Source organism: Rutilus rutilus, assembly GCF_951802725.1.
Source record: "Rutilus rutilus genome assembly, chromosome: 24".
In the NCBI taxonomy this organism is placed as follows: Eukaryota; Metazoa; Chordata; class Actinopteri; order Cypriniformes; family Leuciscidae; genus Rutilus; species Rutilus rutilus.
The window spans coordinates 26,424,256-26,445,564 of record NC_140228.1 but is presented as its reverse complement, the minus strand read 5'-3'; positions in this window follow the sequence as shown (position 1 = coordinate 26,445,564).

Below are 21,309 nucleotides of genomic sequence, written 5' to 3'. Positions count from 1 at the left end.
GGAACACCTCAAAGTCTGCAAAAGCCAGGAGAGAGGGCTGGCAAAAAGTAGCAGACAATTTAAATCCGTTAGAAGTGGCCATGTTAGATGTTTTTATCACTTATTAGCCTATATTTTTGTATTTTAATAATTGCATAATTACTTTGTTCATTGTAATGTCAGAGTCACCACACTAGAACATGGGAACAAATAAAAGTGAAGTACAAAAATATTCTACATAATGGTAATTTTTAGTTATATTATAGTCTCTTTTATAAAAGGCACTGTTAAATAAATAAAAGCAACCAAGAAAAAGGCTGAAAAAAAAGAAGAAAAGATCTTAGTAGCCTACACTGTAAAATATTTTTTTTGCTGCATTAAATTAAGGCTGTATAGTCATTTGAACTGTTAAATCTTGAGTAATGATGAATTGCTTTGACTTGTGAAAGTGAAAACTGATAAACTTGTTAATGTAAAAATATTTTGCCATGAGTTATTGATCACATTTTTCCCGAGTGTAGTTCATTGTAATGACATTGTGTTTTCCTCTTTTGTGCACTTTTACATAATACACCAACACCTGTATCTGTTCGCCAAAGTGGTGGCTGAAATATGTGCAGTAAGTGGACATTTTCTAACTTTCCAAAGGAAAGAAAGTATAAGACTTTGTAATGTCCATTTGTTTCCATTGCACTGGACAGTGAATAAACCCTCTCAGATAACTGTCATATGGAGGAACTGGCCTACCTGCAAGTGCATAAATAACTTTACTTAATTTATACTTGTATGCTTTATGGCTGCAATATAAGTTGCAGGATTCCACATCTACAGAAAGGCCTACAGAAGAGTCTGCACAGACAGAGGAGACATAGGCCTACAGGTGGGCAGTGTATAGCCAACTTTTCCTTTTTATTTGTTGCATGAGGCATGTGTCTATCTCTTGTTGCAGGTACTTGACCACTGGCGTTTCTTTACAAAGAACAATTGAAATAAAACTAAACTAAGCATATTTGTCTTTTATTAAACATTTAATGAAAAGTTTTTTTTTTTTTTTTTTTTTTTGGCAATGTTGTGTAATATGACACATGCAACAATGTCACAGGCCCTGTCAGGTGTGCAACCCCTCAGACTTTTCAGACACTGAAATCTTCCCTTTAGTTTGCATAAAACACCTGTCTGCAGGCAGGAACATGTCATAATCACCTATGAAAAAATGCAGTTCTGTTAGGATCAGCATAAGTGTATGTAATACAGTGAGCTTGATATTTAATTGCGGAACTTTCCTTACCACTTTCAAATAATGTGCATAAATGTGAATCTTTGAAAATTCTTAAGTCATGTCATGCACAGATCCTGGCCATTTTGCTTTCACATTTGTGATATGGAAGATTTTAGTCAACTGCCTTTTTTTTTTTTTTTTTTTGATATAATATTACTAATCTGAAATATTAAGAATCACAATAGTAACTGGGCTGCACATTTACATTGTGAACACCTTTTCTGTACACATAATCCCCTTCATTGAGGCCTTGATGGCAGTCTATGGTCTAGCCTATAGTCTATGGTACCAATCACGTTAGTGAAGCCTGAGTGACAATCGTAATTGGCATGGTCATGATTGCATGATCTTCATAAAAAATTATGAGGGCCTAAAAAAAAAATGTATAGTTACCATAATCTTCGCAGCTTTAAAAAAACAATCACCATTCCTAATGCCGAAACCTGACAGCCAATCCGAGTCAGAGTAGGGCAGAATTGTTTTCAAAGTCTTTTACACCGCGAGTCTGACAACTGGACACACTGCCGAACAAAGAACCGCACGTCGGAAAGCAAGCCTGAGGTAAGTTAGCTTACAATGTTAACTGTCGTGTCAGATACAGACAGCGATGTTGCCAATGTCATTATTTTGACATAGAAGAGGGCGGGATAATATCGCAAGCGGGCGCGGGCGCCGTGAGCGCTGAGCGAACAGGAACAAGTAGTGAGTTGTCGTCGAAAAAGATGGATAACGCAAAAAAGCTGTCGGGGGCTAAAAATAGAAAAAGAAAGAGGGGAAAGGAGATGGCATGTCAATTGATGCGACAGCAGCTACATAAGTGGATGGTGAAAGGCTACAGGTAGGATTTTGTTTTGTGTGACATCCAGGCATGTAGGCTATTGCCATCGGGACTACCGGGAGATTCCCGTTGGGCCAACGTGCTTTTTGGGCCGATACATCTCATACTTTTTTGTTTTGTTTTTTGTCTTAACGGCCCATAAAACTCATACATCGGCGGCCCATTCGTTTTGTTTTGCTTAATTGGCGGTGCTGGGTTAGTGCGTAATTAGTGTAATGCATTGGTCAAAAAAAAAAGGGCATGCCCCCGAACCCCCCTAGAGGGACAGAGGTCCAGTCACCACAGTGATCCAAGAATTCTGTGAGAAACACTGGTATTGCTATGCCAATGCAGCTTACAGCTTTTGGGGGGATTAATCACTGTGGAGTATAGTTCAATGAATTATTTTTTTACTTATTTCATCTGTTAACTCTCAATCGGGGTGGGGGTGGGGTGTGTGTGTGTGTGTGTGTGCGTGTGTGTATATATATATATATATATATATATATATATATATATATATAGTATATAAATTGATGGGATTGGATTTTTTGCTTCCACATTTTTTACCCCTGACCTGTTTTCATGCCTGTAAATATGACGAGTAATACTGAGTGTAAGTCTACAAGATTTTTTTCACCAGTTCATCTACCAGGTAAAAAAAAATATGTTCATATCTGTAACCATAGGTTTAAGCAATAGTTATGCTTGCTTAAGCAAACACAACTACCTGTAATTCACATGTATTTTGTGAATTCACCATAAACGAAACTTCCTAAATATTTGGTACTTTCCGTGGCATTTCAGTGGAGGTGTATACATCTACTCAAATGCAGAAGGAGCAGACTCTTTGGGTATGTCTACTGCATGTATGATTCATTTTCTACCTATACAGAGTTTATGAGAAACAAGAATGTGAACCCTACAGGGCTACAAGAGTGAAGCGTTGAGGGAGATGTTTTCTGCAGTGCATCTGTGAGATAAATACCTCCCTGGAACCAAAACGACTCGCTCTTGATTTATTTTGCTTCCCTTTTTTTCAAGGCGATCCAATAGACAACGCTCATAGCTAAGAGGGGTGTTGTGGATAAACAAAAGACGTGCCCTCTTTTATTAGCGAGACACAGCAGCAGTCAATAAAGCTAAGATGTTTTGACTGGAGGACGGATCTTCATACACATGTTGTCTCAAAGCAGAAGCCTTTTATGTAGCTGTCAAAGGGGAACTGCACAATGCTGCTGAGGGGATTACAGCACACAATGCATGAAAACATGAAAAATGCTATGTGTATATGCATTGTAGCCAATGCCCTTGAGTCTGTACCCCAACGGGGACATTATTCGAACTATTTTTGGGGGGTAACTGGTAGAAGAAGGGGGACCTTGGCCATATGTCCATAAAAATAGTGGTTTGGTCTTGATCTGAAAGGCAGGTTGACCTCCAGCTCATGGTAAAGACACAACAGAGACATAATGTTTTTTTTTTAAGTCAAAGGTTTATTTGTACGCTGCCCTTCTGTTTCATGGTCAACATAAATTAAAAAGATGATTGGCAGTCACTTGCAATGCTACTATGCTGTTTTCATCTATCAACTATTCTTTTTTTATACCCAGGTTAAAAGAACAAATCATAAATTAAACAATGCTTGCTTTATTGGTTTTCTTCCCCTGAACCTAAAAATATACAATTATTATTATTATTTATTTTTTGTTTGGTGGAAAAAACTAATAAATGAGTCATTTTCTCATTTTTCTACTTTCAATATTAAATTTAAAAAAAACTAATACATGGACCTTTATTAAATATTTGTGCAGAACCTAACTTTTAGGAGACTCAGATGAAACACAAGGAGTGAATTTCTGCGTTTGTCATCATTATAACCATTTATTGTGACAATTTATGTAAGAATGGTTTTGCAAATGAGAAAACAAATTCATTCTGCACTGTTCAGTTGTTATGTATAGTTTTAAAACCATTTGCAACATAATTCTGACATAAATTGTCAATTTACGAAGAACTTGTTTTACTAACCATATACACAATCAGAAACTCTGTTTAGTGTCAGTATTTAATGAAAGTAACGGCAACTAACCTATTGTCATGTGAAGTAATAAGAATTTGTAAAATATGTCAACATTGTATGAATATTTATGTTGGGTCAAAACTTATGACCTAGACTTAACAATAAAGCCCCCCCCCCCCCCCATCACCACCCATCTTCTATTAAAAAAATCTATTTTTACGTCGTATAATTTTGTACACCCAAAATTTGTACAAATCATATTGGCTGTCTTGTACAAATTAGAATTTTTCATTAGAGTGAGTTGCAAAAAAGTTCCCCTTTTTTTAAGACAACCAGAGAAAATTTGGCGACAATCCCACAGATGGACAAATGCTTTAATAAATTAAAAGGTTGCATGCATGACATATACTGCACTAGTCAACTCAATGTTATTAAACTTTTTTAAGTTATACGGACAAATAAGCAAATAAGAATGTTAAATCAGGGTTTACAAATAAGCAGTGTAAAAAAAAAAAACAACAGCTGAATGTCAGCTCATGAGAAGTTGGGAGCTCGTATAATACTCTGTAGGCCTCTAAAGTAAATGTTGAACAAAAACAACACAAGAGATGCTTTACCGCAGCGTGTACACAAGTCCGCAATTGCATGATGCCACTGGCCTATTCTACAGTTCCTCCATTGTTATTGCGCAGTAATTCCAAACACACCTGCAATCTTTTCCTTCCTGTATCACAATTCCCACAGTTCAACTCTGAAGAGTTTGAAAGGCCGGGCACAATGATGTAATTACTTTTCCAGGTTCCCAGGATGGCCTGAAAGGAAGGAAAACACAGCACCATGGCGAAAGAGGAAAGCCTTGCTCCAAGCCCTTAAAAGCAGAGGTCTTGACGGCAAGGTTTCAAGATTACTTTTATGTATTATGTAATGTGGCACCATCTTAAAAACAACAAAATACCTTCTAAAGTAGACTTGGGTGTTTTTAGATCCGTTTTTCTGTCAGGAGTGCAACCAAGCAAGTAATCGCCAACAATACCAATGTGGTGGTTTAGTCTACCCCTTTAAATTTGTGATTGTGGTTTCCCAGACATGAAACCTATCATATGTCCAAACTCCCAATCCACTTCAAAAGCCAAAGCAAAGAATAAACAGGCGTTTAAAAGCCAACCCCAGATCTTGTAACTTCCTTTGTTTTACTGTAGTGGGTTTCCTGTAGTACTGTTATGTCAGTGGGAAAGTTTCCTAATATGTGTTCAAGGAAGCCACAAAATGTTTGAGATTGTATTGCCAAGCACTTTTTTTTTTTCTTTCTCTGTCAAGAGCTGAGTGGTGACCAATGCTCTCAAGGCAAAAGTGCTCTCATCTGAAGTTGACATGGCGAAGTATGTCAAATGGACTCTTTGTCTCCATTCCCCTCAAGTGGACCTCTTAAAATGTCCGTCATTAGTATTCATCGCCCACCGATCTAACTATGCTGAAATAGACCATGAAAATCCCACAGGGCTGATGGACTGCTAATGTAGGCCTCTAGAGACCCGGTTAACTCACTGAACTACAAACAAGTAATTCAGAATAATCTCTAATATATGCTACAAAGTGCCTTTCCTGCTGAAACAAACCGTTTGTACCTTAATAAGGTGGTCTTAACTTGTTTTAAATGCTGGACTTGCACAAACTGGTTATTGTAGTTATAGACCAGCTTGGTAACCAGCAATGAAATGTCTAAAACATGCCTTATTGGCCATTTTGAACCGGTATTGGTCAAGGCTGAATTTTTTAAGCAGTAAATTGCCAAAATCAAAATATCTACAAAGTATATCAATTGGGTATAATAACATCAAAATAAACAGATTATAAAGAATAGACAAATTAGGAACAAAACACTAAAGGTAAAGTAGTTTCAAATTACCTTATTTATTTATCTTTTGTCTGTGCGTGTTTCAGTGTCTGGTTTCATGAATCAATCACTGGAGAGTTCTCTGACAGTCAGCACATTAAAGCATTAGGAATCAGAAACCATAATGAAGCCTGAAGCTCAGCATTGTGCTTCTGCTGGAGCAATATAACTAAATGTTTACATTTTCTAAAGAAAATGTGAGAAGTGTTGTCTGTGAGGAACTACTCAGCACTTTTCTAGGTGGTCTTCTGAGGGTTGATACTGTTGCTATGAAGTTGCTTGTGTGCTCTTCCGGTTTCAGGATATTTCCTATTATTTTAGATTATTGCTTATTGGTTTTCCAAGGGTATTTTTATTTTATCATCTGCTAGGTGAAAACTGAAATTCTGATTGCTTCAAGAAATTATATTTAAGTGTCCTTAAGAGTTTTTGTTTAATATTTGCTTCATTCCAAAAATGAAAATTCTGTATTAATTTACTCATTGCTGATGAGTATTCCAAACTTATTCCAAAAAAAAACAGTGCTTCAACATGCTTTTTTTTATTCCAAAAAAAAGCATGTTGAAGCTCATTTAAAGTTTGCTGCACAACATTTGGAAAAGCCAGTGAAATACTGGGAGAATACAGTGTGGTCACATGAGAGCAAAATTGAACTGTTTGGGTGCCATAATACACACCATATTTGGAGGAGAAATGGCAGTGCACATTACCCTAAAAACACCATTCAACTTGGTGTTGGTTGTTGGACAACTCTTCTGATTATTCTTTTCACTCCTCTATCAGAAATCTTGCGAGGAGCACCTGGTCGAGGCAAATTTATGGTGAAATTATTGTCTTTCCACTTTCGTATTATGGCCTCAAAAGTGCTCACTGGACCATTCAGAAGCTTAGAATGGCGCCTATAACCAATGCCATCATTATGTTTTGCAACAATTAGGTTGCAAAGGTCTTGAGACAGCTCTTTGCTTTTACCCATCATGAGATGTGTCTTGTGTGACACCTTGGCAATGAGACTTTTTTGTAGGCCATCATTTGGGACTGAACCAGCTGTTATTAATTTCCACTGACAGGGGGCTGGATTGCTTTTTAATTACTGTAAGTTTTCAGCAGTTGTCTTGGCTTTCCATGTCTTGTTTGCGCCTCCCTTTCTTCATGTGTTCAATACTTTTTCCCTGTGTCATTTCACATTATTACACACAACTTAATTTCTGAACTTATTTTTGTTTGTTTGTTTGTATGTATGGCTTACTTGGGTTGTTACCAACATCTGGTGAAAATTCCATGTCAATACCACCTTTGGAAATATATTTACTGAGTAAAATGATGACATGTTCAATACTTATTTCCCCCGCTGTATATATATAGTCATTTCTCTCCAGTGAATCAAAGAAAAAACATGCCCTTCATCTAGAAAGTTCCTTTGGTTTCTCACCTCGCTTTAGCTTTCACACCTAACTAAAGTCATGTTCTCACTCTCGGCAGGGGTCAGGGAGGCCTGGCGGTCTCATTGATTTAATTTATTTTGAGGCTGAAAATCGTTTGCATGAGCTTTTGGACCGCTTCCATCCCATATGCTGTTTAAGACAGCGATTCTCCCACTGTGGAAGCTCTGCAGACTATATGCAGCATGCAAGGAGTATTACATTACTGCAAGCCTGTAATATTGTCATGCCATATTGTGTTCTACAAAACTAACAGAGGTAGAATGGCTTGTCACCTAAAACCGGCCCTATATTTGGAAATATTGAGGAAACTTATCTGTAAAATGCTGTATCAGTTTATACTGTGTCTACTTGATCCAATAAACATGAGGTTTCTGTAGAAGAATAGTCACAACAATCCAGTGTCCTGCTTAAAGTCAACATTAAATCAAAATGAACAATTCTTAATTTTATGGAATATTGCAGTATCTATTATATACCAATTTGTTTAGTTCGTGTGCCCTCTTTTCTTTCATCAAAACAACTTCCCCTTCCTCCTGCAGCAACATCTCTTCTCATCTCTGATGATGAGGGCGGGGCGACCTGTCACTCACACGAGATCCACCAATAGCAAACCACAACCATCCAATCAATTCCCCACGAACAAACTCAGTCCACCCCTACATTTCATCTTGTTTGAGAAGCCATTTCACTTATAAACATACACTTCATTCACTTGTAAACATTACTATAGGGAAGAAAATACTATCACAACTTCTATTTCATGCCAACTTTAAACTTTACCACCTGTTCTTACAAGTTCAGTGAAAATTATTACATTTTATATGAGAGATTAGCAGAACCTGATTTCACCAAGTGCAACATGTTCCTGAATCAATCATTGTTAATCCTGGAATAACATTCCAATCAACGAATCAGATTAAAGGGACAAGCTTACAGTTTCTGTCAAGTTCAGGCTTACAACCATGGTTAGGGTTAGGTGCTTCTACATCAGTGTTCTTCACCTATCATTTCCCTCTAATTATAGGGGTTAAAGGCACACTATGCAAAATATGTACCTTAATATAATATATATAATTAGGACGCCGCTGGCAAAACCAGTAATTCAAGTCCGGCACGACGTCACATACATCAACAAGATATGAAGCAACCTCTTTGGAAGACACTAGCACGCATTTCAGACGTGAATCATGGCAGAGTCGACGAAGAAAACGGAGAAAACGCGGTCGGAAGAGTGCAGAGACGGCTCTGCGCGAGTGGTATTTACGACATTAACGTTAAATACAAGTACTCCACAGCGACTCTAGAGGTCACTGTTTGAGAAAAACGGAAACTGCATAGTGTGCCTTTAACGTATGGGTTAGGTTTAGGGGTAAGGATATGGTACATTTTCGGACAGGAATGTTGTTCCAGGATCAACAATATAGATTGGCCCAGGACGTGCAAGAGATTACAAAGACATTGCACAAAGACGTGCAATGAACGACATACAATAAGACCAGGAAAGTGCATTAAGAATGTAAATAGAGTAAGTTTTAAATGTATCTACAGCTCACCACTTATTCCTAAAACCGCACACAGAAAGCATATTTCACAAGAGAATACTTCTAAAAACAGTCTTAAACGTCTAATTAAGGAGCTGAGAGCTGTCCAAGCAGAGAAAAACAACCTTGTATCTGCTGTGGAAGATCAAGAGGCAAATCCCAGGCCAACAGCTTCTATGTAATGACATATTAGGCATTCCCCCAAAACAGACTTGCTTATAAAAAGTCCTGAAAATAATTTGACATGAGTGGTCGCACTGTTCTTGGTTTCCGTTTTCTGAGTGCTCTTTTTGTGCGAGGGGCTATTAGGGTTTAATTGTGAGTGCCCTGGGATAAACCCAAGAAGAATGCAAGTGCTGTCCAAACCACGGCCTCTGCCAGATGCAATGGACCCAGGCTGCAGGAGAGACTGATGTTTGGCACCAGTCCTTCATTCTCTCTCTGTTCTGACTAGATTTTCACCATACCACACCATACCATACCAGTGAAATGTCAGTTACACTGCTTTACTTAAAAAGTTAATCATTAATATCATAAATTAACCTAAAATGTAATGTAAATTAAGTAAATTAATAATAATGTATACTTATAAATTGTTTCAATGGCATAGCTTTTATGTAAACATCAGATAAATTAACAAATAAATTAAGAACAGTGTTTTCACTTCTTCTTGGCAATATTGTTGAACTTTTATAAAAGTACTTACTTTACGTTAATACTTTGCCAGAAAAAGAACGCTGACTGTAAGAAGTTTGACCGCTCAATCGGGCAAGCAAGACTCGATCGATACTCAGAAGATGCTCACAAGTACACGGACGAGTGTAGTCAAATGGCATGCAAGAATCGACAGGGAATTAATTTACCAACGATACTGCAGAAAGACTTGTTACATACAGAAGAGCCGGTACTTTTGAAAATCACTTTCACTGACCCTTAAATCACTGACTCTTAAGTCGGGTTCACACTGTACGATTTTGGCCACAATTTGGCTGTCTAAGATACATTTTGCAAATCCTAAAAGATTCCTCTGATCCTAGGCTAAAATCTGAAGTCTTTGATCGTTACTTTGACGTGTTTACCGACAGCCGATTAATGACTGTTGCGATCAGATTTGACCTCTGATGAAATTCTGGCAGTGTCAGGAGATTTGACTCACAGTCCTGCAGTGTGACCTCCTACGACGAACATCAAAACAAAGGTTTTTCAAGACAAGAACATCAAATTGTCTACGTTTTTCAAGACAAGAACATCAAATTGTCTATGTTTTTCAAGACAAGCCATGACCAGAATTGACGTTTGAGATTTCTTTGTAGCCCTTCTTTGTAGCCCTTCTTTGTAGACTCTCTAACCATTAGGCCACAACTGCCCATCTTGTTGCTCAACTGACCGTTCAACACATATTAGGCAGTGGGAAAGCACCATTCAATGCACAATAAATAAACATGTAAATAAACATTACAGCTGTCATAACCTATTAAAATATTTACTTACATTACATATATATATGAATTTCTCGCATATTCTCTTGAGTGAATTGACTTCTGGGATTTATAACGGTTTGTACTCGATGCATTCTCAATATCAAGAACACATGCTGGGACTTTCATGCATTCTCTTGCGTTGAGTATTGGAACCGGGCGTTGACGGTTGATGGCAACGTACAGTAGTGTGAGAACACAAGATGCTGATCATGCAGTTGCAGCACTTTAAAAAACATGTTTTAACTTTTTTATTTTATTTTGTCAAATCAACTTAGATAATTTATGTAGTTCATATAACATAATATTTTGAGCTTCTGTTGATTAAACCAATCTCCTTCATTGTATTAAGTCAATTTTTCTTATTTCAATGAACTTAATTTTTTTTTTTTAGGCAACCTGAACCTTTTTAGGTAACCTACTTATTTTTTTCAGTTACACCAACAATATTTTTTACAGTGTGCAGATTTGTTGTCTGCACTTCCATGATGCAAATCTCCAGTTCCACTACATCCCAAAAGATGCTCTGTTGGATTGAAATCTGGTGATTGTGGAGGCCATCTGAGTACAGTGAATACATTGTCATGTTCAAGAAACCAGTTTGAGATGATTTGAGCTTTGTGACATGGCATGTTATCCCCCTGGAAGTATCCATAAGAAGATGGTACACTGTGATCATAAAGGGATTGACATGGTCAGCAACTAGGGCTGCACGATACTGGGAAAATATGTGATATGCGATATTGTTGGTGAGTATTGCGATAACGATATTTCTTGCGATATAACATTTCCCTAGAGAAATGCTATTTTTATTTATATATGTAATGATCATTATAAAATTAACAGGTAGGCTAATAGATATTCTTCTGATACTCAGTGTCACGATTCATGTCTGTGTTCCCCTGTCTCATCCTATGTTTAGCAGTTCCCCGTTATGTTGATTAGTCTTCCCAGGTGTTTCTTATTTACCACGCCCCCTTGTTATCTTGTTTAGCATGTTTGCCTTTGTATTTAAACCTCTGTGCTTCAGTTGTTGTTGGTTGGTTGTTGTAGCTGTTTCCTGTTCCTGTCCTTGTCCTGAGATTCGTTGTTCTGTTATTTGCCCTGGATTACCTGTTTGTTTTATTAAAGTAAGTGTTGCATGTGGATGCTCTCTCTGCCTTGTTCCTACCTCATCGTTACAGAATGACTGACCAACCATGAATCCAGCAGTACGGATTATGTGTCTCCGTCAAGGAGATCGACCCATTGAGAATTACGTAAGAGACTTTATTGATCTGGCAAATGTAACTTCTATGGACTCTCTGTGCCTCATGATTTTTTTTAGAGGGGGATTATCAGAGCCAATTGGGTCAGCCATGCCCACTGCACAATCCCAATTGGGCTTTAGAATTTTATATTTACTTGGCACTGCAACTGAGTGGTTATGTATATACTGTGGGGATCACGGAGGAGAAACGTGGTACTCCCACATTAGCCCTCATTCCACAGCCTCGTCCCGTCACGTCCGCCGATCCAGAGACTGTTCACGTCACGTCCGCCGAGCCAGAGACTGTTCACGTCACGTCAGCCGAGCCAGAGACTGTTCACGTCACGTCCGCCGAGCCAGAGACTGTTCACGTCACGTCCGCCGAGCCAGTGTCTCTGAACAAGATGGCCGCCGCCGAGCCAGTGTCTCCGGACAAGATGGCCGCCACCACGTCACCTGAGCCCTCAGCAGAGATCGCCACGCCTGAACCTGAGCCCTTAGCAGAGATGGCCGCTGCCACGGCATCTGCTCCTGCTCCTGCTCCTGTTCCTGAGCCGGCGTCTGTTCCTGGTCCTGAGCCGGCGTCTGTTCCTGTGCCCTGGCCGCCTGAAGGGTCGTCTCCTCCCTGGCCGCCTGATGGGTCGCCTGCACTGCCTGCTCCGCCCTGGTCGCCTGCACTGCCTGCTCTGCCTGCTCTGCCTGCTCTGCCCTGGCCTCCCATCTTGCCGCAGTCTCCAGGTCCTCTTCCACTCCACGGGCCTTTTTCATAAGGAGTTTAACGTTACACATGCAACACTTTGATTAATGGTTGTCTGTGAGACTCTGTTATTGTTACTTGGCATTTCGTTAGCAGTTTTGGTAGATTTGAGCTTACACTTTTTGAAGTCTTCATATAGCTCCCTGAGATTGCGTTCCAGATGACTGTGGAGATTAGTTTCCTCTCGACGTGGCCAAAAATTTTCGGCACGACTTAGTGACACCGTCACTTATGTTGACATATCGCGGTTTTTGCGCGTGCAAATTCGTTATTTAAAATGCAGGCGCGCGATAAGCGTGCTCAGAATGGTAGCACATTTTTCCAGGCCCACCTATGCCGCGACGAGATGAGAACATCTCAACTTTTCAGAATTCCGCAAGCTCACGCAGGTCATGGTTGCATAGCAACGACAGACGCAAGCGCTTGTGGAAAGGAGATAGCGGCGCGGGCGCGCTTTCCATGCGTTTTTAGATGCGATATGTGAACGCCCCCTTTCACAGTACCTGCATTTATGACACGTCTTCTCTATTGAAGCCAAAATATTGCCATATTTCAGACGTACAGTTCTTTTTAGGCACAGGTTCTTCGCTGTTGTCATTTTCCTCGCTTGTCTCTACTCCCGCCATTAGTTTTTATTTTCCACTCTCTGCTCTGAGCCACTAGGTTCCCCTTTGGTCCCAATCTAGCCAATAGCATAATAGCACCTACTGGGGAGGCGGGTATAAAGATAGTAAGGCCCCATTTGATTGGTCGAATTTGGATAAACAACCTATGCATGCATGCATCACACAAATGCTTGGCACATAAAATAAATGCAATTTATCGCACCTCTCTGCGATACGGATATCACATACTATTATCGCGATACTTTTTCGATATATTGTGCAGCCCTATCAGCAACAATACTCAAGTAGGCTGTGGTGTTTAAACGATGCTCAATTAATACTAAGAGGCCCTAAGTGTGCCAAGAAAATATCCCCCACACCATTACGCCACCATTACCAGCCTACAAGGCAGGATGGATCCCTGCTTTCATGTTGTTTACTCCAAATTCTGACCCTACCATCTGAATGTCGCAGCAGGAATTTATATTGTCCAATTTTGGTGAGCCTGTGCAAATTGTAGCCTCAGTTTGCTGTTGTTAGCTGACAGGACTGGCACCTGGTGTGGTCTTCTGCTGCTGTAAGCCCATCTGCTTCAAGATTCGACGTGTAAACATGAACAGGCAATTACAGACTGAGGTAAAATATGTAGTGTAGAAATACGGACAGTAGTGATATGGCAAAATGTGTCACTTTATGCAAATGCTTTTATGCATCATGCAAGAACACACTTACAAAATAGCAAATGGTGCACCACATTTTCAGTTTACTTTGCTTTTGGCATTAATAACCTCTCAAGTACTTTATAAGAATTATTGTAGTATTCTGCATTCAATAAACATATTGGAGTTACAATGTTAGTTTTACAAATGACTTTTTATCAGAGCAGTCAATGTCATACGGCCTCTCATGGCGTATCGCTTTAATAATATCTTTTACAGTCCATCATTCACTCTCTTGCTTTACTCATAATAACTTTCCTTGTTCTGACAAATCTTGCACAATAGCAATGCAGTGAGTTTCTATAAATATTTCATTGTTCTCAGCAAGGCAGGAAGATTAAACCCTCCCTTTGACAGTTATTTGTAATGACATCTGAATGCATTGGCAAAAAAAATATACAGACAGATGTTCGGCATGAAATATTGATTCTATAAATCCTAACCTGGTTTTCTTGTGCACTACACCAGCCTGCACCAAGTTGTCCATTATTAATGATGAATGCAGTTTTGTGTGTTACTTCTGATTTGTTATATAGCTGCTCCGACTTTTTCCGTGAGCGTGCGTGATGAATGCGAAGCCTATGAAACAGCCAACTCAGGGCTCTTCTGAAGGATGAATAGGTGAAATCTGTCTATATCTGGCCCTTCAAAGGGAAATGGTTCTTGCTAAAGATATGCAGGCATGGAGATGTCTGCGGCGAGCCTGCCAACGCTGTCTCAGCTTTGAGACCGCCAGGTTCCTCCCACCGCTCTGACACAAATAAAAGGGAATAATATGCCCTCTGTGCATGAGCAGCATATTAATTCAGACAAAAGTGGCCTTTATCTCGCACTGTTTCAACTGGAGAGCGAGAGAGAGAGACAGATTCCAGGCTACACACTCTTTTAGGAATCTCAAAAATGACATATAAGCCTTCATATATTACTTTTCATGTTTTTCTAAACAAATTAATGGTACCCAGCAGTGTCCAAAATGTGCTTTTTAATTAACAGGCTTTTGGTTACACTTTATTTTAAGGTGATGTAGTTGCATTGTACTTACTCAAATACGTACTGAGTAATATTAATTAACTATGTACTAACTATAGAGTTACGGTTAGGGATTGGGGTTACACTTTATTTTAAGGTGTCATTATTACAGTGTAATTATGCATTTAAGTACTGAGTAATATTAATTAACTATGTACTTACTATAGAGTTACGGTTAGAGATTGGGGTTACACTTTATTTTAAGGTGTCATTATTACAGTGTAATTATGCATTTAAGTACTGAGTAATATTAATTAACTATGTACTTACTATAGAGTTACGGTTAGAGATTGGGGTTACACTTTATTTTAAGGTGTCATTATTACAGTGTAATTATATATTTAAGTACTGAGTAATATTAAGTAACTACATGTACTCACTATAGGGTCAGGGTAGGATTAGGATTTGGTTGAGGATTAATTGCATGCAATTATGCATAATTTACTGTTATTACTATAGTAAGTACATGTGGTAATGTGCAACTACGTCACCTTAAAATAAAGTGTTGCTATACTTTCTCCTGGAATTGATTTTTGAGATGCAATTATTTCCTTTATAAGAACATAATTTTTCTAACCACATTAAAGCACACACTCCATTTATGTCCGTTTTTTTTTTTTTTTTTTTTTTTTTAAATAAAAATCCTTGTTCATAATAATAATTTAAATAATTGGTTGCTCACTATATTCAATCATTAATAATTTAACATTTACTGTCTAGAAGTTAGAAGATGTCTCTTATGTTCACTAAGACTGCAATTATTTGATCAGAAATAATAAAACAGTGTTATTTTTTATAATTTAAAAGAACTGTTTTCTATTTGAATAGATACATGTATTCCTGTGATCAAAGCTGAGTTTTCAGCATCATTACTCCAGTCTTCAGCGTCACATGATCCTTCAGAAATCACTCTAATATGCTGATTTGCTGCTCAAAATCAATTATTCGTATTATCGTCAGTGTTGAAAACAGTTGTGCTGCTTAATGTTGTATAGCCTAATCATTTAAATCTCTGGAGCATTTTTTACATTGAATCCTGATAATTTTCTGACCCTGGTGATGGAAAGCAAAAACATTGAGGTTTGTTTCACTCTAGTTCGAGTTGCTTGGTCTAAACCAGGGGTTTGATACCAAATTAAACCACAATCATGAAGACACTCAAGCTTTGGTATTATTTTGTGCTTTGCGTGGTTCTGCATGCTGCAATGTGCTCCGCTTCCATTGGTTTAATGATGGTGGGAAAAGCATTGAGGAAGGCGATGGGCTTAATTGGCATGCAGGGAAAGTAAATGTTCTCACTCTGTTGATCAGACGAGCAGCGGGGCATGACAGGCATACAGTATCTCATAGACTTCATTAGAGCCTCGGCCTGAGCCATGGGGGCGCAGAGGAACACGGGGGGGTACGGGTACTACAGAGTCTATGCTAAGCAGTCTGGCACAAGTGTGTGTGATTCCATATCTGAGCAACCACAACAAAACCAGACAGGAAACGCAGACACTGCCACAGTCAGAGTCTTTATTGGGAGGATTATTATTGGAATCCCATATGTGGTTCTTTAACATATTTTCACACACTCACTAGATTATTTCATTTGTCTACTAAAAACGTCCAACAGCGAATTGATACATTGACAGAATTCTGTCATTTTTGTCAGTGATATAATCATTTCAATCTCCGCACCACTTTAGCGTATTCAGACCAAACTTGGTGTGTGTTATGATAACCATGACCTGAGGGTACCTGCACAGTTTCGGCACAGTGCCACCTAGTGGTCAGGAGATATGAAAAATGACTTCTGAACAGTATGACCAAAAATCACGAGACTGACTGATGAGCATGCAAAGTCGAACAGCGTTTATTTTTCGCATGTCGGCCATTTTTGACATCTGCCATCTTACATTTTGGTGCAAAACGCTATATTTTCTCGAAATTGCGTATCTTTACGAAACTCATCATGTCTTCGGCATGATGCATTAATATAATGAAATTTCAAAAAATGCTAATAGCTTTCTTTCGTTTTAGTTTGCCTATTTTATTGAAACTGGTCTTGATGCATTCCGTGAGTCATACAGAGAAAAATAATACCAATTATGCCATAGTAGTCGGTCTAACTTGATGTTCGTGTCCGCCATTTTGAATTTCTTTGAAAACGTACCTTATCAAACTCTTAGACCGATTATCTAATCTTTACCAAATTTGAGTCAGATCATCTTCAGATCATGCCGGCAAAAAGTTATGGATTTCATGTTGATATACCAAACCTTTATCTTGTAACGCATCAATAAATGTGATGGCATGATGCCAAAATGACTCTGAGGCTGTATCTCTATGTGCGTGTCATAAGGTGTGTTCGACTTGAAGCGGCGCTGCGCAGACCGATCGATGTATGACATCATCAAAGTACCACGAGAGCGATTAGAGAGCCACATCAAGTCGAACACACCTATTGTCACCCCACACTGACCACACCACAGCAATTTGGTCAGAGCGCCACCTATTGGTCAAAAGTGATAAGCAATTAAATCATATTACTAGTGATTCTATTTTAGATTTATTAGCCATTTTGACTAAAATCTAAGTCTAAAATATATTTTGTTACACATTGTTGCAGTTGGTCTGATGCTCCCAATCATTTTTGTATAACTCATCATGCCATTTTTTGTGCTTGGCCCCTTAATTACTGCTTGCATCTATTTTTTAGAATAAATATTTTTGCATTTTATAGTATTTGTTTAGATTATGATAGTTTTAAACATAAATAGTATTATTTTTATTTATTTATATATTATAATTGTATTAACTGGTTTTCATATAAGATTGAAAATCTGGGTTTAAGACAAAGGTAAAACAATAAAATATATGAAATAAAAGTCATTATATATATATATATATTCATGTGATTTTCACATTACAAAAAGATCTGCTAGTTTTAATCAATAAAAAATCAACCCCTTGAGAAATAAAAGTGTCGAAATTTAAAGGAAAATATGATTAATAAACTCTTGAGATGCACACAGACTTTTGCACAGTCAAAATCTACAATGAAGACAAATTTGTTTAAGTGGATTTTGAAGAAATGCACATCTGTCTCCTGTTGAACAGAACATTTTTGGCTTCTGCCTTCTTAATTTAACAAATGTGACTTTTATTCAACATGGATCATTAATTCTGAATGCTTTCAGGGGGCTTTTAAGCATACAGAGATTGAAATGAATAACATAAACAACTCTCACTCAGTCCAAATATGCTTTTTCAAACCGTTACGCACCCATTGCCCTCTCACTCAGGGAAAATTTGCAACTCTTTCAGTCACGTTGACAGTTTTTTGTGTCTGGCCCAAAGTATTCACAACACCTCATGCTCAGTCAATCCCCCACCCCCCTCCCGGCCGTGTCAAATCCTCCCGTGGAAGGGCGCTGATCTTCGGCTTGGTCAGCGCTTGCTGAGCTGGTCCTGCTTGGGCTGAGCTGTAGAGAGATGGATGCACTGATCACAGGTCTAATTATGCTGAACCATCACTGGACTGACCTCACTGAGTGGGCAAATCACCTCTCCAAATAGCAGGAGCGCTGGGGAATTCAGCTGATATCTATTTAGTGGAATAAATAATGGTACTGAGAATGAAAAAGAGAGGTGTAGTCAAGAGCCAGTCAGAGCCTTGCAGGACTGGGAATATCGTGATATCCGATGGGCCAGTCTGTTTAAAAAATAAAAAATAATCAGTGTGGAGAGCAGAGTGGAGAACTGGTAAAGATCATAACATATTGGGTTATGAGGGTGTTCTGGTGTTTGCTAGGGCGTTGCTGGTTGCTTACTGGCAAGAAATCTCATTTAAAGGTACAATATGTAACATCTTTGTAATAAAATATCCAAAAATCACTTGCACAGTGTGATATATTTCCTGTAGTTGTGTACTTACAATATCCCAAAAGTTCCCAAAGATTTTTAATTTCAGAGAAATTTCAATTTCAAATAATGGCTCATCCCATTGTCGCCTGTCAATGACGTAATATCCGCCGCGTTATCCCTGGTTTCCGCTCGTACTACCATAGTAACCATGGCGACAGACGTAGACAACTGAGTTACGTCTATCGGCACGCTCACGCTGTTGTTGTTTCGTTCAAACATTATGGATCATGGCAAGCAGACTTTGGGACAAAAGGAGAACTAAAACGAGGATCAATATCAGCGTGGCGTTTTCGAGATGCCGAGAGCTCCACGTCCGTGACTAACTTTGACTTGACGAGACGCTCTTGCATGTACTTTATTAGACAGGTGAGAAAATGTACATAAAACTACTCAATGTTATATAGCTCAACATGATGAAATGTTAGAATATGATCAGTATGTTATTCTAATGTTGATCTAGCTTACTGCTAGTCTCATATAGCCAACAAGCTAACACATAGAATAACATTATAACTTTCAACACACTCAAATGCAGTTTAGTGTGATAGTGTACACCAAGTGAAACCTCACAAGTTTCATTCATCTAATAAACTGACCTGTGTGAGTATTATTCAGCACTTGCGGGTAGTTCGGTAGAATTAAATGTTCTCATTCCTTTATATCCTCGCGTGTGGCGCTGATATCTGTCTCTCATTAGCAATCGCGCCCTGCTTCATACCACAGTCATGTTAAAAACATCAATGTTTTCACTCATCCATTAACATTATTAGATCTTAGATGACGACAAGTTCCATAATTCCACTCATCACTGCGTCATCAACCTACGCTTTTGTTATTGTAAGAAGTTAGCGACCCCTAGCGGCAAAAAAACAAAACAAAAAAAAAACATATTGTAGCTTTAATGTATATAATATTAGAGATTTTTTTATTCAATTTATCCATATAAGTCTATCCATCTATCTATATCCATACATCCATTCATATCACAGTTTACACAAAATATTAAGCAGAGCAACTGTTTTTAACATTGATAATAATAAGAAATATTTATTGAACAGCAAATAGCATATTAGAATGATTTCTGAAAATGGTTATTTAAATTGTAATTTTAATAAATGCAGCATTGGTGAGAAAAAGAGACTGTATAATGTTTAGCAAATCTGAAAATCTTGAATCTGAAAAACATCACACTCTCATGCCAATAATTTGCCAACAACAAACATAACATTTATAAAATATTTTACATACTTGTGCTTTTTATTTAATTCGTGAAAAAGAAGACCACCAAAGCCTTTCGCCTTGATGGGTTGTGCGATAATCCTAAGTATGAGCAATAGTGATTCTGATCTTATCAAACACTAGTTAACCTCACTGTATACAGCAACAAATGTCATGCCACAAATCCATCAACACCAACAAACATTTGTGTGTACATGTTGGGGCCAAATATTTAGAGGCAGGGATGGGAGTTCATTTATATAAATAACAACCCCCAAGAAAAACGCCTAATTTGACACCATACATAATTTCCATCCGAGCATGGGAGATTCATTCACAGCAAGTCACTGTTAATAATGTGGTCGAGCAGAACAATTATGTCACAGTATTTGGGCTGCCATGTGAGGAAAGGAAAAGCGTCCTCCCTCCACTGTCCTTCCCCTATCCGAGTACACAGAAGGGGAAAGCAGGAACGATACGGTATGCTAATGGGAAACTGCTAATGTATGAGAACCAACTCTACAGCGGGAATCAAGGGTGGGTGACATCTGTGAGAGACTCTGGAAATGTGACTCAGAATGAGTGCAGTATTCCATGGGAAAATATACTGTGTCTCTCCCTTTGGAGTGCTGGGATATAATGAAGCTATCAGCTAAATGCCAGTTAACCACAGTGTTGTGTGTACATGTCGGTGGAAAGGGGGAGGGAATGCTTAGCATGTGCAACCACATTTACTCGCTGTTTGGTGACAATCTGCTAAAAACATCATGTGAACCGCACAGTTTGGCCTGGGCTGTTTGTTATGGGAAAGTCACCCCTTGGCCATTTGGGTTTGGCCCCCGAGGAAAGAGAGGTCCCGTTTGACCTGGGGTCCCGTTTCTCTGCAGGGAAACGTGGAATTTTAACAACCTCCTTTGTGGAGTTGTTTTGTTGTACCAGCCTGTCCAGATCAGTACAATGCACCGACAAACGTGTACCAGGGTATTAACATGTTTAATGGACTAGAATAGTATCATGATATTCTTTTAAGTACCTATTATATGGTGTTTGAATATACAATATGGGAATCATTCAATACCGTGTTGTAAATGAAGGGTGCAACATTAATACTTGCCAAGTGCAATTAAAAATGCTTTGGCTAGTACGTAAACAAATACTATATTGTGTACTGCATATAACGATGCTACACTGTTTGTAACAAATATGCAAAAAAAAAATTGTTATAGGGACTAAAATATATTTAAATACGAAATAATATAAATAAATTGAATGAATTAAATGAATAAATTAATAAACATTTTAATAAAAATAAAGCAAGTTGCAGTTTTCATTTGACAAGGGAAGGTGACAAAACATTGTCTGTC